Genomic DNA, 18483 nt, shown 5'->3' with positions numbered 1-18483 from the left:
GGCAAATCTGTGCTTAAATCCATTCAGCAGTTTACCTACCTGGAAAGCATAATCTCCTCAGACGCCAAGATTGATAAAGAGATCGATCACAGACTAGCAAAGGCATATAGTACATTCGGAAGGCTTCACAAAAGAGTCTGGAGTAACAAACACTTGAGGCGAAGCACAAAAATCAGTGTGTATAGAGCCATTGTACTGTCTATTCTCCTTTATGGGTCTGAAACATTGGTCACCTACCGCCAACACCTACGACTCCTCGAACGCTTTCATCAGCGCTGTTTACATACAATTCTAAATATACACTGGATTGACTATGTGACGAATGTTGCTGTCCATGAGCAAGCAGGGATCACTAGCATGGAGGCCATGCTATTGAGGACCTAGCTGCACTGGGCAGGACACATTTCTAGGATGGAGGATCATCACCGCCCAAAAATAATACTCTACGGTGAACTCGCCATGGGTCAGTGTCAGAGGGGCACCACAAAGAAGAGATAAAAGGACTTCCTGAAACAACATCTCAGGCTCAGCCAAATTGACCACCAACAATGGGCCGCCCTGGCCTCGCATCAGGAGGCATGGAGACGCACTATCCATGATGCTGCAGCCTTTTTTGAAAGCTCACGCCGAACGAGTCTCGAAGAGAAATGACAATGCAGAAAGAACTACAACCTGGAAACATCATCCAAGGAGTCTTTCTGCTGTGCTTTCTGCAACCGGACTTGTTTATCTCGGATTGGCCTTTTTAGTCATCAACGCGCTTGTAGAAAGCGCGAGATGAGTCCTTCCTGAATCTTCGTTTGCAAAGAACAGCCAGAGATTCTTCTTCAAAGTAAATATACCCAACTACCTACATCATTCTTCATAAGGCTTCATTTCCAGACTAATGATCATCCTGGTTGCTCTTCTCTGGACACACTCCAGCTTGTCAGGTTGGGAACTAAGCTGAAAAAGTCTATTACAGATCAACAAGATTTCGGTTTAATGTGCAAAACATACTGTCACATTGATTCTCACCATGGAAATTGGCCAGCTGATTTTAGGGCTTTTTGAGAAAGTGACAAAATCAAACTGTCAATTAGGACCAATATTTCAGTTTTTGTTGTGTGCCTTCAAGTCATTTTTTACTTATGGCAATCCTCAGGCAACCCTATAACAGGAGTTTCTTGGGAAAATGTGTTTAGATTGGGACTGTCTTTCTCTTCTTCTAAGCCTGAGAGAGTGTGATTTTCCCAAGGTCAATCAGAGGGTTTCCATGACCACTAAGGGTTTTGAACCCTGGTGTCCAGAATCCAGCACTCAGACTACTATATCACACTGAGTTGTTGTTGTTGTGTGCCTTCAGGTTTTCTGATGTATGGCTACTCTAAAGTGCTGCAGAGACTAGAATGCAGAACAATGGATGCAAACTGCAGCAAAAGAGATTCCACCTCAACATTAGGAGGAACTTCCTTACAGTAAGGGCTGTTCGACAGTGGAACACACTCCCTCAAAGTGTGGTGGAATATCCTTCCTTAGAGGTCTTTAAACAGAGTCTGGATGGCCATCTGTCGGGGATTTCGTGCATGGCAGGGGATTGGACTGGATGGCCCTTGTGGTCTCTTCCAGCTCTACGATTCTATGATTCTATGAGCCTATCATGGGGTGTTCTTGGCAAGATTTGTTCAGAGGTGGTTTGCTTTTACCTTCCTCTGAGGCTGAGAGAATGTGTCCAAGGTCACCCAGTAGGTTTCCATGGCTGAGCAGGGATTTGGACCCTGGCATCCAGAACCATTGCTTGCATCTGAAGAGGTCTTCTGGAGTGCAGCCATCACGAGAGGAATGGCAGTAAGAATTAAAAATAGTCTATGCCGATGTATAGCTTTCTTTTCAATTACTTGTGGAATGTATCCATGGAATGGAGTGCTGCTCAGCTGTAGTATGTATTGCTTTCACATTACCAGTCCCTGTGCTCCATTAGGCTGAGGACCATTGAGCTCACCCACACCAGTATGGTGCACAATAACAGCAGCCTTTTCACTAACAGATGGCTAGAGCTGAAATTCAGAAGCTTTGCATGAATGTATCTGTGAATGACAACTAAGGAGAAGTATTCACCATATTTGGCAATGAAGTGTAACTCAAACAAAAGCTGTAGCATATAAAGATTGTAGTCTCTTTCTTTATGCTTCATGTCTCTATACCAACAAGCTTATTTCAAATGCTGGCATCAGGAGAGTAATAACTCTTTCAGCCATATAAACTGACTTTTCCTGCCGAGTGAAATTAGAAAAATTAAGTATCGGTTTGTTTTTCATCACACTGATTAGTCATGCATGCATTTTGCATTGTACATTTCTTTCTAATACTGAGGAGTTAGTTTTCACTTTTCTCCCGACAGACCTAATCATAAGTTTGAAAATGTATGAAGATCTATAAAACAGGAAAAGCAAAAATTTAGCGTGATTAAGAACATAATCCTAAGGGTGAAGAAGCAGATAGTGATTTCTGAGAATCTGTTTGAACTGTAGTCCTGCCACGGTCTTGGCAGTATGGGATAAATATCAGTAGAGATGACTTATTGCCTCTTTTCTCCTCTGCAAGACTAGTTTGCAATATTTTCTGGAAGGGAAAAAAATAGAAGTGGCTGAAATCTCATTACATGATGGGGGCTTGGAGATAGGTTTAGCATCTTTTGGATCTAGCAAAGTCAGGTCTTCTCCTTCTCTTCCCACCTCCATAACCTCAATATCTTCTTTCCCAACCTCTCTGTGTTGGAGGAACCGATTTGGGCCAGAGGAAATGGTGTAGAAACCTCCATAGTAACCGTGAGAGAAAAGTAGGGGGTCTGACTTCAAAGCATAATTTAGCAACATTGGAGCAGAAAATTACTCCTTTCTGCAGCTTTTTCTGGACTTTAGAATTGGAACCTTTGTGCTTAAATTTCTTCTTGTGCTATAAACTAGTACATTGGGAGACAGGGTTCAAGTCACCACTCAGTCATAATAAAAATATTAATACAGTATGTGCCATTTTTAAAGCATTCTAATAGGCTATTCATTTCATTTGTGCGATTGGTTTCACTGGTCTGTTTATACTGAGATGTTGACTCAAATCCAACTTTTTATAATCAATACATTATATCTAGTATTAGTACACCCTGCATACCCTGTGATGTATTTGGGATCTCCATATTTTGATATATTCATATCTTGAACCAGCATGTTCTTAGGAGGTCACAATGACCTTTGGAACACCAGGTGAATTTCCCATGAGAAGGCTAGAAAGACCTGAGAACATGTGTAAGGCCCAAGAAATGCTGCAATCAAAGCTAAATGGGTGTGCTGATAACTTTTTCTTCCCCCAAGCACTTTGCATAGCCTCTTACTAGAGACAAAGGCATCTCATTGCACTGAAAGCAGTTAGCCAGCACTGTCTAACTACCCTCTGCTATGCCCACAGCCTATTTCCCCATGCCTCCACTCTGGGATTGTCCTGTTCCAATTGCTGTTTTTGTAACCCTAACGTTAAAGCCGTCAACCAGCCAGAATTCCATTATTAATTCTTGGGAAGAACTTTGATACCTTGCAAGATATCTCCTCACTGAGTACTGGTATACACAGGTGCCAATGATCCAAAATTTACCCAACCTCTTGTAAGCTTAAGCTAATTTCCCCAACATTCAAGGAGAAGCTGACACGCTTGGTGGGGACCCCCAGTCCCCCACCTTTCTATGGATAATACTAGTATTCTTCCTCAGTCTCTATAACAGACACACACATAGGTAAATAATCATCTATAACTCAAAGAACAATAAAATTAATATTTTAAAAATTCATCTTAATATAAATAAAGTTGTATACAGACTCTTGGGGATGACTTGCTCTTCAAAAATTGTAAAGAACTTCTGTAATTGCTAAAATCTGGCATGCATCCTTGTATCTGGGATGAAGAAATTTGTAAAGGCAACCAAGCATGCATGTCTAAGAACTGTCATGAATATTAAGACACATTTTACCATTGTTTAGGTGAATATATTGTTTAGAACATTGTTTGTTCATGGACTGTGTACACTGTAGGTCTAATTCTGTGTGGATTCTTAAATAAAACCTGGTAAAATGTTTTTGTGAGAATGCCAGGAATTGAACTTAAGGCCTGAACCTCACACTTTGCACATGCACAGTGTGTTCTTTAGCACAGAAACATGAGTCCTTCTCTCTAGTAATATGTGAATATCCACATGCTTTGAGGATAATCCTTGGAAATTAAGCATTAGGATGGGTTCATGTGAAAGGTGAGGCAGTCTGCTTATATGAGTGCAATGAAGTGGGGATCAATATTGTCACTTGCTATGGTGTTGTATGTACTGTGTCAAAATGAAATAAAGGTTTTCCTCTGTGCAACCACATTTGTCAAGGGTGAAATAAGCAAACCGAAAGGTTTCATTACACAAGGTATTTTGCAAACCCCAAATAAATTCTCCAGAGCCAGAAACAAGGTCTTGAACAATGATACCTGCATACCATTTTGATTCTGCTTGCCGTGTGATAAATAATATTTGGTACTCCATTGATCACTTCTGTCTAGCTGATTTACAATGTACTAATGAAATATAAGGTTTTAGGTAATTAGGTTTCTTAGAATTATGCAGACTGTGACTTCAAAGACTATTGGTCTAGGAGGAATTGACTACAGCTTCTTGTGCGCTTCATTCCCAACCTCCCCTGGAACCTGTTTTCCAGTGGCACCAAGAACAGACTGCTGCATTTTGATATTTTAAAGCAAGTGCCATCTTCAGGATGTCCATTGTCTGAGATCCAATCTAGGGGGAAAGTAACAACTTCCTAGAGATGAAGAGCCAGTATGGCATAGTGGCTTGAGTGTTGGCTGATGATGATAGTGATGATGATTATTATTTATTATTCTGCTGTTTTCCCAGAAGTGGGACCCAGAGCGGCTCACAATAGTAAAAGAACAGTACAATTAAAAACATAGAAAACTTGTACATTAAAATAGAATTAAATTGTTACAATATTAAAATAGATTGCTTATTAAAAGAATAAAGTAGTACATTGGAAGACCAGGGTTTAAATCCCCATTCAGACATAGAACCCACCTTGTGGAAGTCACACTTTCTCAGTCTCAGAGAAAGTAAAGCACTAATCCCATCTGAAGAAAGTCTGCAAAGAAACCTCCCATGATAGGTTTGCCTTAGGGTAATCTTAAATCAGAAATTACTTGAAGGCACACAACAACAAAGTGATACTGATTTTTGCCAAAGCTGTGCTAAACAGAACCATGCTGGTAAAATCTAGCTTTCTAAACTAATATTACACTACTATGATTTTGTTACATTACAATTAATGCTGACATTTTATTTGTTGTATGACCCAAGTGACAATAATACTGTATTCATGGAAAAATTGTGTTTTATAAATTCCCTCTTCATATTTCTTTCACTTTCTATAGCCAGCACATTCTGGACATTGAGTCTTTAACTGTATGATGGGTGTGAAGATATTGTGAAATGCACGGATTACAGTAATACCCAAAATAATTCTTTTGAAAATGGCTCCTACAAAACTGTGCAGTGGTATTTGTTGTAGAAAGAGCAATAGAAATACTATTCTGTGATTATATTTTTTAATTACTAGAGTTGAAAGTGATATTGACATTATTTCTTGAAGAGTCAAATAAAGAGAAAAATACACTGTTCTGATCTACTAAAATGTGTATTGCAGCATGCCTCTGCATGACATTTGCTGGTGAACAAGAGTGAAAAGCTTTTGTTGTATTTACAATATGCTTGTCAGTAGATTCCTGTAGGCATCTGATTGGTCATTGTGAACAGAATATTGGATAAAGGAGGCCTGTATATATACATTCATATTCTTTTTGATAAAATATTTTAGATGGGTGCTGGCCTCATTGCAGTCTTACAAAGTAGTAATCGATGTGTTTAGACATATTTAAAGGTAGCTTTATTTTTGAATAAAATTGACTGGATTTGTAGCAAGAAGGAAAGATTTGTAGCAGGAAGAATTAACATTTCATTCCAGTGTCACTTGTCAGTCAATTCCCTAGATAAAGCAGGAACCAAATCTATTTCTACTTGCTGTTGGAGAGTTACAATTAACATTGCAGTAAGGGTACAGTTTCACCATATCAGCAGACATCAATAGGATGCAGTCCTGACACAACAATGAGAGAGAAATCATTAAAGGTGAGGAAGTGGTTTATGGGTAAGACAGCAATTCTAATTCTTTTGAAGGGGAACAAAAACAAATGCTAATGTTAAGATGTGCATGAAATATCTGCTGGGAAATTTAATCCAAGACTAAGGCTGCTTCTTTCACAAGTGAGTTTCTGGTCTCTTGAGTAAGGCAGGTGCAGTAGCATGCCAATCTACCTTCCTTCACTCATAATACAAAGCTATATATCAGAATATATAGTTCATAAACATACAGTAAGTTCATAAATATAACATTTTTAATGTGAAGTCGAAGGCTTTCATGGCCGGCATCCATAGTTTTTTGTGGGTTTTTCGGGCTATGGGGCCATGTTCTAGGAGAGTTTCTTCCTGACGTTTTGCCAGCATCTGTGGCTGGCATCTTCAGAGAATGTTTGCCTGGAAAAAGGCAAGCATTCTCTGAAGATGCCAGCCCCAGATGATGGCGAAACATCAGGAAGAAACTCCTCTAGAACATGGCCCCATAGCCCGAAAAACCCATAAAAAACTATGTAACATTTTAAAATTTGTAATATTTGTATATTGCTTGATATTGTGAGATTGATTTTCCTTAAAAAAATTTCCATTACTGAAATCATTCACTTTGCACAGGAATAAGTTTTTATTATTGTTATTATTATTATTATTAGCTATTGGTTTTGTTGTATTACTTGCAATCTATTGACATTTTAAAATGGAAAAATTGTTAAATATGTTGAAAAGAAAAAATAAAATAAGAGCTATACAGCAAATTTCATTTTTTTAATGAAAAACAGACAGTACATTTAATATACTAAAAACAGAATATGTTCGTAAGAGAGTAACAATTTTCTTTCTTTCTTTCTTTCTTTTTTTCTTTTTCTTTTTCTTTTCTTTTTTTCTTCTTCTTTTTGATTGCTTGTGTCCTGTTGATTTTCTCCCCCTTCTTCTGACTATCTCTATATACTGACAGAGCTCAGTGGACATGTTCTCATGAGCACTACAACCATTTCTGGTTTTGCAATCTTCAGTTCCCTGGCATAATAGCAAGCCAATGCTATCAGAAATGCAGATTGTAGTTTTTTGTGGGTTTTGCGGGCTGTGTGGCCATGTTCTGGAAGAGTTTCTTCCTGATGTTTCACCAGCATCTGTGACTGGCAGATTGTTTTTCTCTTTTCTTTTCTGCTAGGAGCCCCGGTGATGCAGTGGTTAAATGCCTGTGCTGCAGCCACTCACTCACAAACCACAAGGTTGTGAGTTCAATACCAGCCAGGGGCTCGGAGTTAACTCAGCTTGGCATCCTTTCGTAGGTCACTAAAATGAGTACCCAGCTTGTAGGGGGCAATTAGCTTACTCTTTGTAAACCACTTAAGGTGTGGTTAAGTGCACTGATAAACGGCATAGAAATGTACTTACTATTGCTATTGCTGCATTAGAGAGAGTATTTTAAAATGAAAAACATTAAGCATTCCCCAGACATTCCCAGTTAGGTCAGATACGTGGCAAAAGGATATTTCTACAGTAGTCATCTGGGTTCATCCAGAAGATTATTTAAGTTTTACACATAAACATTACTGTACCAAGAGCTTTCTCCTTACTCTCAGGAGAACTGCATGTGATTTATAACATGATGATTTCTTACCTCTACTTCACCTTTTCTTTTTCTTTATGTTTGTTTTTTGTTCCTTTGGAGAAAACATTTTCAGAATCTGACAATACCAAACAATCCATTGCTAAGACAAATTTAAGAATTAAGTTTTCTTAGATTTTGTTGTTGTAGTTGGTAACTGCCCTCAAGTCAATCTCAGTCCATGACGACCCTGTGTATGAGAGATCTCCAAGACCCCCTGTCATCCACATCTCTGCTTAGTTCTGCAAACTCATACTCATGACGTCCCTAATAGAGTTCATCCATCTAGCCTGTGACCTTCCTCTCTTTCTGCTTCCCTCCACCATTCCCAGCATTATTGTTTTTTTCAATGAGTCAGGCCTGCTTATGATTTGTCTGAAGTATGACAGCCTCAGTTTTTATTTATTTATTTATTTATTTATTTATTTAGGTATTTATATCCCACCCTTCAGCCCTAATGGCTCTCAGGGCAGCTTACAATATTATTTTTAATCAGACAGTTCCCTGCCCTCAGGCTTACAATCTAAGTTTTGCCATCTTGGCTTCCAGAGAGCCTGCTCAGGATACATTTGTTTGTCTTTTTGGCTGTCCATGGGATCCTCAGCAGTCTTTTCCCTCCTCCTTCCTCCTATTTTCATTCCTCCTCCTCCTGTGTCCAAGCCTGCTTTCCTTACAATATGTTCAACATATAATTGAAACAGGGAGGCTGATAAAATGCAGTTTTGTTTGACCCCTTTGCCAATTGGGAACCATTCTGTGTCTCCGGTGCTTATCCCATGGTTTACTAAATCATTTTTCCTCTCTCTGGCTTAAAGCTTAATTCGGGCAGCATCCTAATGTTATCAGAAGGTTTTTGCTGCAAAATTTGCCACCCAAATACATCCTGGGTGCATCCTTGCTTCCAGGAGCACTCATTGTGGCTCTTTTCAGATCCAGGGTTTTTCCACCTTAAGAAAATGGCTGCCAGAACACTCCTGGAAGTGGAGATGGACCTGGGCTGTATTCGGGCAGCAAATTTGGCAGCAAAAACCTTCTGATAACATCAGGATGCTGCCTGAATTAAGCTTTAAACTAGATAGAGGTAAATTGATTCAGTAAGCCATGGGATAAGCTCTTCCATTTTCTTTTCTGACAGTGGCCTCTTGTCCTAAGCACAGATTTCTCATTAGGATTATGAGATGTCTTGGCACTCCCATGTCTTTAAGGACATTCTATAGCCATTCATGATCTTCACAGTCAAAGGCTTTGCTATAGTCTATAAAGCACATGCTGATTTTTTTTAATTCCCTGGTGCACTCCATTAGCCATTGCATGATTGCAATGTGGTCCCTAGTGCATCTTCCTTTCCTGAACTCTGCCTGGATTTTGAACCTCTGGTATTTCTCGCTCCATGTATGGTTGGAGTCTGTGTTGCAGATTGTAAAATTTAGAGATAAAAATATAATTTAATTATAGTTGGCTTTTTAACAACTTTGATCAAGAGCATAATATACTATATTAAGCAATTTTAAAGCGATACCTGTATTAGCTGATTTTAGTTGAAAAAGAATACAGGGCATTGTGACAATTCAAGAACCAATTGGTTTATATAAACGTAAGCTTTCATCAACTACACCCTATTTTAGTCCACAAATGCTTATGCTGAAATAAAATGATTAGTCTTGATGAAGGCACAGGACTTTTACATTGTATTAAGGAATCCTGTATTTAAACTGCTTACTGGGCTGCTCTTAGCATGTTTTGTGCAATTTCTAGTTATTTAACTAATCACAGCTTTTAGGCTTGATACTTACTGTCACATCACACTGATGATGAGTGAATAAACAGTATCTAAATGAAAAGAGACAGAGATGACACATGTGGATTATAATCTTTACTGCTGCATGGTATTAATCATAAGGAATTTTCATTTGCCATCTTATTTATAGTGAAACATTGTGTAGTATAAGGGTTATGAAACATATGTTTCATACTAAATTTGTATCATTATCTAGACTCTCAATATTTTCAGCATGAAAGAATTGTTGCTACTTTTATCTTACTGAAAGGTAAATCACATATGTTTAACTGCCCAGCTTCAATAACTAAGAAATTCTGGGAACTATAGTTTTGTGAGACATTTAGCCTTCTCTGTCAGAGTGCTCTGGTACCACATTTACTATAATTCCCAGGATTCCCTAGTACTTAGCCAGGGCAATTAAAGTCATCTTAAACTGGATTATTTCTGCACTGTGTTTTGGACCTTTGCCATTAATAACTTTATCACTGACAACTTATTGCCTGGTCACACCCTTTTGACCACACACTGATGTTGCTTAGAGAGACATGCCCCCTTTTTATCTGTGAAATGGTGGGGGGTATGAATAAAGCCCCAAGCAGTTATCTTGATACTTTTAGGCCCTATGTGCATGGGCCAAATAAAATTGTTTTCCCTCATTGTTTTGGAAGCAGTGGCATCATTAGGAGGTAGGGGTGGATGCAGACCGCACACTGGCGGGAGGGGGGCTACACAGCAACCTCCATGCAGATTTCCGAAGGTCTCAGAGGGGGCTGCCTTCTGAGTCCTGTGTGGCAACCACCATGTAGGATTCAGAAGGTCTTAGAGGGTGGCTCATGAGTGCTGTGGCAATGAGGTAGGAAGATGCCCTTTTGGCTCTTGGGTGCCCCACCCTCTGGAAGCCCTGCCCTCTGCACCGGGTGACACCCTAGGCAGGGACACCACTGTTTGGCAGGGAGACTGGATGATGCATGGCCCAAACCCTGATTCTGGTATGTTGTCCAGCCTGTTCAGCACCAGAAGCAGGGTATACCCCTCTTAAAATTAATTTTTAAAACTTACTGTTTGATCTGCAACTTTTGAGACCATCTGGAACCCTCTATTCCAATGATGGGCAACTGCTTAAAATGCATCCCTCTGAGTTGCCTGGTGCATTTGCTGCTGCCACCAGTCACTTACTTTGAGATCATAATGAGGTGGATGCCTCGGGTGGCTCAGGAGGATGCGCATGAGATGAGCTGCTTGGTGTTGGAATAGGAGATCTTCATAATGGGAGAGGATTGTAGCAGTTCTGGGGCCTGGATACTCTGACCTCCAGACAGAATCTAATAGCTCTGATTAGAAATTGCTTTCTACAGTTAAGTTTTCTGCCTATGCCAAAGAGAGCTACCCTCTTCTGTCTGACAGTTGGTAAATCTGCTTCAAAAGAGGATGGTTCCCAGAGAGACCCAGACTTCTGAGTCACTTTCTAAATTGTGTAGCATCATTTTTTAACAAGGCACATCACTTCATGGTAAAGAGTTGCTGCACGACTCATGCATCCCAGCCATCCCAACCAGTCCCTTAATTTCTGTCCAGCATTCAGCTGCACGCATTATCACATCCTCCCACCACTCTGACCATGTCTCTCCTTTGTAGGCATCCCTTCACTGGCTCCCTCTCCCTTTCTGTATTCAGTATAAGCTCCTGCTGTCGACGTGTAAAGCTCTCCATGGGCTGGCCCCTCCTTACTTGTCAGACCTTCTTTCTCCTCACCTTCCCACTCAGGCCCTCTGTTCTGGTAGTCAAAGTCTGCTGTCTCAGCCCAGGATTTCCTCTGCCCCATCTCGGATTCGCCCCTTTTCACTTGCTGCCCCTCACTCTTGGAACCTTCTTCCCCCGCGAGCAAGAGCCATCACTTCTTTAACCAGCTTCAAAACGGAGGTGAAGACCATCCTGTTTAGAGAAGAGTTCCCAGGCATTGCATGATTGTCACTTGCTATTGATGTTCTTCTGTTGCCTGTCTTATTGAATCATTTCCTGTATTCCTATGTATTTTATATGTATTACCCTATTGTTTCTTAGATTGTACGCCATAGGCAGGTTTACTCTTTTATATTGATTGTTTTTATGTACAGCGCTGTGCAAATCTACAGCGCTATATAAATAAATGAATGAATGAATGAATAATTCATAGACTTCACACTGTTTATTTGTAATCATTACTAGACCACATTTCACCTGCTCTCTCCTACTGAAAAACTGATTATAATATATTTTTAGTGCGTACAATTAGCAAATAACTGCATTTAATCATGAAGAGAGGTGACCCTCTCCCTTGACTCATAAGGACTGTTTGTATCATTCAGGGTTAATGTAATAACATTTGGGAGTATAATGTAAAGATAACATTTTCTGCCATGAGAGGGGAGCTGATGGATATACTTCTTTGTCAAAATCAACCTGTGAGTCTTTTGTGGTAGCCTATTGGCCCATAAATTCAGTGAAAATCTGGCCTCATTTTGCTATACTTGTCGCAACTTCAGCTGAGATACGGGAATGAGGCAGCAAGCCAGCCAATGTGCAGGACACATCTGTGTCATTTGAGTCATCCTTCTGTGTAAAGTTTGGGGCTGCTGAAAATAAGCACTAGCAAGATTGGCTAGAAATGATTACACTCCTTGTCATTTTCTTTTAAACACACATTAGGAAATGGAAGGTGGCAGCCAGTTGGTATTCCTTCTGTTGTTTTTCACTAATTCAGTGCTTCATTTCTGTAAACCTTGTCCAATGGCTTAGATATTAGAATGATTTTTTTTACTTTTAAAGTAAATCATGACCAAATGGAATCCCACACTTTTATTATTTATGCAACAGTGTAATTTAACATTGGCTTTCCAGTGTAAAATATGGTCATTGTTATCCAGCTTTCCTCATTGTTCAAAGTTAAGATACCTCATTCTCTTTGTCTTTGGCCAAGCAATGAACTATAGCAGTGTGGGCCAAACAGCAAAATGGACAGGCCCACTTGGCAGAATTGATTTTAGTTCTAACTAAAATCTGCGAACAAATATGGAAAACAATACAGTGGCCCCTTGATATCCTCTGGGGTTTGGTTCCAGGATCCCCTGTGGATAACAAAATCTGTAGATGCTCAAGTCTCATCAAATACAATGGCATAGCAAAATGGTGTCTCTTATATAAAATGGAAAATCAAGGTTTTTAGATACTTTCTAAAAAATATTTTCAAGCCGTGGATGCTTTTATCCGTGGATAAAAAAATCCGTGGATAAGGAGGGCGAACTGTAATAGCCCGCAGATTAGAAATGACCAATATACATTCCCATCCACAAAAAAGGAGACACAAAATATTGCAGTAATTACAGTACAGTCCTATTGCACTAATTTCCATGGAAGCAAAGTCATGCTCAAGATACTGCAGCAAAGATTATACCATACTACTAACAGAAAACCACAAAGACTTGGAACAATTACTAAAGAAAGTTAAAACAGAAAGTGTGGTGCTAAACATCAAGAAAACAAAAATAATTACTATAGAGGACCTACATCAGTTCAGTCTAAAATGATCAAATTGAAATAGTCAAAGATTTCCCATACCTTGGTTCAATCATAAATCAGAATGGAGATTGCAGTCAAGAAACCAGAAGAAGACTAGAACTGAGAAGGGCAAGTATGCAAGAACTAGACAAGATCATAAAAAGCAAAGTCATAACACTGAGCATTAAAGTAAGGATTGTCCAAACCATCATATTTCCCATTTCCATGTACAGATGTGAGAGCTGGACAGTGAAGAAAGCTGATAGGAAGAAAAGATGTGGTGCTGGAGAAGAGTGCTAAGGATACTGTGAATGATCAGGAAGACAAACAAATTGGTATAGGATTAGATCAGCAGATCTCTCTAGAAGCCAGGATGACCAAATTAAAACTATCATCATCTGGCCACATCATGATAAGGCATGACTCACTAGAAAAGACAATAATGTTTGGTAAGGTAGAGGGTAGGGGAAAAAAGAGAGAGATTACATACCAGACAGATGAGACTATGGCTAGAAACCTGAAGGAACTATGTAAATACATAATTTCTTTGTCATGGTGAACTCCTATTTGCAGTAAGATTCAAAAGGTGCTGATGAGATCTCTGATTTTTTTTTATTTAAAAAAACTCTACTATTCTCTGAATCCCATTAATATTTTTAGCCTTTCTACAGTCTTTCTTGTTTGAGCGCATGTAGAGGCACCTGTGATAATAACATCTTTCTATTGTCTTGGTCAGTAACAGGAACATAGCTGTAAAGGTGTGGAATGATTTCCAGGAAACCAAAAGATCCCCATGCCTGGGGGGGGGGGGGTGTTGTTGATATACATTGGGGACTGTACAGAGAGTGGGTGTCCATGTTGGTTCTGCAGGGAACTTTCTGTGGTTCAGTAGTTATATGACAGAGATGGAACTTGGGGATCCCCCCTCCCCAGAAACATGGACTTTCTTGAAGAATTAAGTTCAGAATATGGTATTAGGGGATGCTTGCTTGACCCTATGACTAAGGCTTGTACTGTCCCATGGAGTTCCTCCTCATTCTCCATAGTGTTTAAGAATAAATGGAACATCTGGGATCAATTGTTGAGAATAGAATGGTATGTAGGACTATTGTGGCAAAGTAAGTCTCTCCTTTTCAACTGAAAGCAGCTGGTTTTGTTCTCAATGGATATCAGATGTTGATAATGGACTAAACGAGGACAAACAAAATGAAGCTTAATCTAGACAAAACAGAAATGTTTGCAGTCAGCTTAATGGTAGACTGGGTGGGTGGAGAGTCAGCCAGTGCTTCATGGGAACCTGAAGACTCGGGTTTGCAATTTGTGTTTTTTGCTGAATCTCCTGAATCTGAAGCCTGGATGTCCAGGTTTGGGTGGCAGCCAGCAGCAGTACTTTTGCACAGCTATAGCTGATGCAACACCAGCACCCAGTTCTGGAGATGTTACATCTCATTGTGATGACACATATCTTAATTATATCTCTTCAAACTACTAGGACTGGAACTACTGGCAGGAAAAAGATTTAACCTTGTTGGATGCTATTATTTCATTTCATTTGTGTATTTCAACCATGTTTTAAAAATTTGTTCTTATCTTTTAATTATATTTCTGCTTTCCTTTGAGTTTTGGTTTTACTAGCCCTCCTACAGAAATATGGATTGTAAATGTAATAAATCAATAAACGTAAGCATGGTTTTAAGAAACAAGATGATGAAAACTTAAAATTATTTTTTAATTTGAACACTTCATTTACTTCTATGTTATTATTACCTTACTGAAACCTGCTTTAAATGTACTGAACAGTAATTTGTGTGTGATCTCTGTTAAACACACTTGCCTAGCAGTAAAATTTAACTCGTTTAAATTAAGGCCCTCACTAAAATTAAGTTTGAGGATGTTGCACTTGACTGCTAACATCCCAGTCATTAAAATGACAATTATATTAACTCTGAGTAATGTGGAAATATACATTTTGCTAATGTGTTAAGAGCTGATCAATACTGCATCACTATCCACCATATTAGAAGAATAAGTCAATAGGAAATAGTGTTACTTCTATTACACAATTTTATCCGGCTTTATAATTTTCTGTTATTATTTATAAATTAGATATGTATATTCTTAAAAGTGATTGCATAGCTATTTGAAGATGATTGGTTTCAAAGCAATAATAATACACCATGCAGATAATTAACATCAGCAAATTAAATGTGTGCTAAAATCAGAATGCTGGCACAATTGGCTTGAATTCTACTGTTAGTTACAACTAGAGTAGACATGTCCAATCAATGGGATTTATGAGTTAGTTCATTCCCTATTCAACAGTTGATTTAAAGTGGGAACTAACCAAAAGGATTCAGGACAGTGAATGTGCTGAACAAAGGAAGCTCTTGGCCTTTGTCAGCTGGTAAAAGAAGGACTCACTCACAACTACTTCATGTGCTGTGCATATGTGAATGATTCAATCATGAGAGCTAGACCTCTGCCTAAGATCTTAGAACAAATGACTGCAGCTGATGAACCACTGGCATGAAGAACAATAAAAGACAACTCTTTATATTATTACATAATAGTAAAACTATAGTCAGCCCTCTGTAATCATGGATTGATAATATTCCGAAAAAGTATAAATTCCAAATAGCAAGCCTTTGTTTTCTCATTTTATATAAAGGACACCATTTTATTATGCCATTGTATTTAATAGGACTTGAGCATCCACAGGTTTTGATATCCAGGAACCAAACCCCAGCAGATAACAAGGACCCACTGTATTGCAAATCATGCTGCTACTAATTTTGTGTGAGAGCCAGTGTTGTGTAGTAGTTTGAGCATTGGACTACGACTCTGATGATCAGGGTTCCAATTCCTCACTTAGCTATGGAAACTCACCTTGGGCAAGTCACACACTCTCAGCCACAAAAAATCTTACAATAGATTCACATTAGGGTTACTGTAAGTCAGAATGACTTGAAGGCACATAACAACAATAACCATTTTTGTGTGTCTTGAAATCTACAGACAGTTTGGGACTTGCTCTATTCTGGTTTTATCAGCTTCAAGCATGGTTTTCTTATGTTGATGATGTATTTTATTTTTGTTTCCTACGTTAAAGATCGTTTTGTTTTGTTTTTATTCAGCCTCCAGGTTAATGCAGTGGCAGCTCTATTTCCAAGGTGCAGGGCTCATAGAACCTGTACTACCTGATGCAGCTCCCTTTGCTGTTACTATCTGGACTATGTAAGTAAAATCAGATTATATATATATATATATATATATATATGCGCGCATGCACAAGAGAAGTGAAGTCTATTTGGGGTTCCAGCCATTGCACTCTATCCCTCCTCCTCCTCCTCCTCCTCCTCCTCCAGTGGATTAGTATTAGAAAATTATATTAATTATACAGTTTTGGTTTTCATCTATTTTGTGGTGGTAGTGTGGGCACACTTGTTCTCAGTTCCACCTGCATTAAGTTATCTGATTTTTCTATTGATACCAATAGTCAAATATCTTTTATATCTAAGGAAATTTTAAAATTACTCCTTAAACTGGGAATTTAATGCATTTTGACAACAGTACAAGTGAAAGAGATCTAGGAGTCCTAGTAAACCACAAGTTGAACACAAGTCAACAGTGTGATGTGGCAGCTAAAAAAGTCAATATGAATGTAGGTTGCATCAACAGAGGTATAGTATTTAGTTCAAGAGAAGTAATATACTTGTCCCTCCACATCTGCTGGAGTTAGGGGCACAGGGCACCCATAAATATGGTAAAGCCACAAATAACAAAACCACTGTGTTTTTACCTGACAAAATACCTCTCTAGGTCCTCCAGTGCAACTCTGTAGTCAACCTCTTCCAGACACTGATCATAGAATTGTGCTAAAGGAGCTACAGAAGCCTAGTGGAGTGTTCTCTCTAGGAATCTCTAGGTCCTTCAGTGTGACTTTTGGTTAAAGTCGACCATAGAGTTGTGCTGGAGGATCTAAATATTCCTAGAGAGAACATATTAATAAAATCCATGAATAATCAAATCTGCGGGAGTCAAAGCCACAAATGTGGAGAGACAAGTGTACTACCATTCTATTCCACCTCAGTTCAAAAAGGATGTTGACAAGCTGGAGCATGTCCAGAGAAGGGTGATGATATGTTAGCCCTGTTTAAATATTTGAAGGGATGTCATATTGAGGTTGGAGCAAGCTTGTTTTCTGCTGCTCCAGAGAACAGGACCAGAACAATAGATGCAATCTACAGGAAAAGTGATTCCAGCTATTTGACAGTGGAACACACTCCCTCAGAGAATAGAGGAGTCTCCTTCTTTGGAGGTCTTGAAACAGAGGCTGGATAGCTATCTCTCAGGGGTGATTTGTTTGTGAGATCCGGCATGGTAGGATGTTGGCCTCTATGATTCTATGATTCCTGTGGAAATAAGGAGATTTTTTTTAAAATCACCACTACATATCTCTGTCTCTCCTCTTCTTTCCATTCAGTTTCCCCTCCCACCTGGTTTTTATGGTTTATTTCCCATTCAGCATTCCACTGTGTCTTGCTAGTCTGTTTGGGGAATTCTCTTCCCCAAAATGTTTTTTCCCCCCTGAATTTTTAGGTAGCATCAGCAAACCTCAGGCTTGCCCTGTATCTACTGATACCTGTCTGTAGCACATGGTGGCTTGTACTGTGTTCAGCTCCATGAGCAGGGGAGGACTGCTTCAAACAATTGGGTTACAACAGCTGAACATAAAACCAAATGTACACTTAGGTCTTTATGATTTCTCAGTTCTACTGGAATTGAGATGGGAGCAGAACCCCGATCTCCTGCTCTTTGTTTGCAGACTAGGTATTCCAGAAGGATATCAATCAATAGTATCAAAAGTCACTGTGAAATTTGGAAGATTCGAAAAGACATTAAAACAAAGCTCAAAGCTATGTAAATGGAGCTTGTTGATGAAAATGTTAGGAAAATCTGTTATTCTTCTTTCTTACTTACACCATGTGGTGAAATTAGTATTTTCATAAACTGGTAGTGGACCATTATCTCAAATCTGAATATTTTTTATGATATGAGAGGAAAAAATAAACATGTCATTCCTATTATTGTGGTGAAAGCAGAGATTTTGTGCTTCATAAAACAAGGACCTTTTTCTTGCTGAATCTCTTCATCTTCATGCTCTCTTGTGCTTCATAAAACACTGACCTTTTTCTTGTTAAATCTCTTCATCTTCTTACTCTCACTGAAACCTGGCTTCCAGCTCATGACACCGTAACCTCTGCTGCTCTCTTGTTTGGTGGACTTTTCTTTTCTCACACTAGTCACCTGGAGGGCAGAGGGGGAGGGGGCAGTGTCCTGCTATCCAACTCC

The 18483-nt window shown here is 39.1% G+C and overlaps 1 protein-coding gene across 4 annotated transcripts in view; it reads left to right on the top strand.

Moving 5' to 3' along the window:
• The window catches only part of CHRM3 (cholinergic receptor muscarinic 3), a 315762-nt gene that overhangs the window by 154911 nt on the left and 142368 nt on the right, over positions 1-18483 (top strand). For all 4 annotated transcript variants that reach the window (XM_089529852.1, XM_089529850.1, XM_089529849.1 and 1 more), the window contains one exon: positions 16266-16365. The gene's annotated coding sequence lies outside the window, so the exon portion shown is untranslated. The remainder of the gene's footprint in view (positions 1-16265; positions 16366-18483) is intronic.

Source organism: Sceloporus occidentalis, unplaced genomic scaffold (genome assembly GCF_023333645.1).
Source record: "Sceloporus occidentalis isolate IW3139 unplaced genomic scaffold, rSceOcc1.0.p SCAF_6, whole genome shotgun sequence".
Taxonomy (NCBI): Eukaryota; Metazoa; Chordata; class Lepidosauria; order Squamata; family Phrynosomatidae; genus Sceloporus; species Sceloporus occidentalis.
The sequence above is the reverse complement of the archived record's forward strand: the minus strand, read 5'-3'. Positions and strand labels throughout refer to the sequence as shown.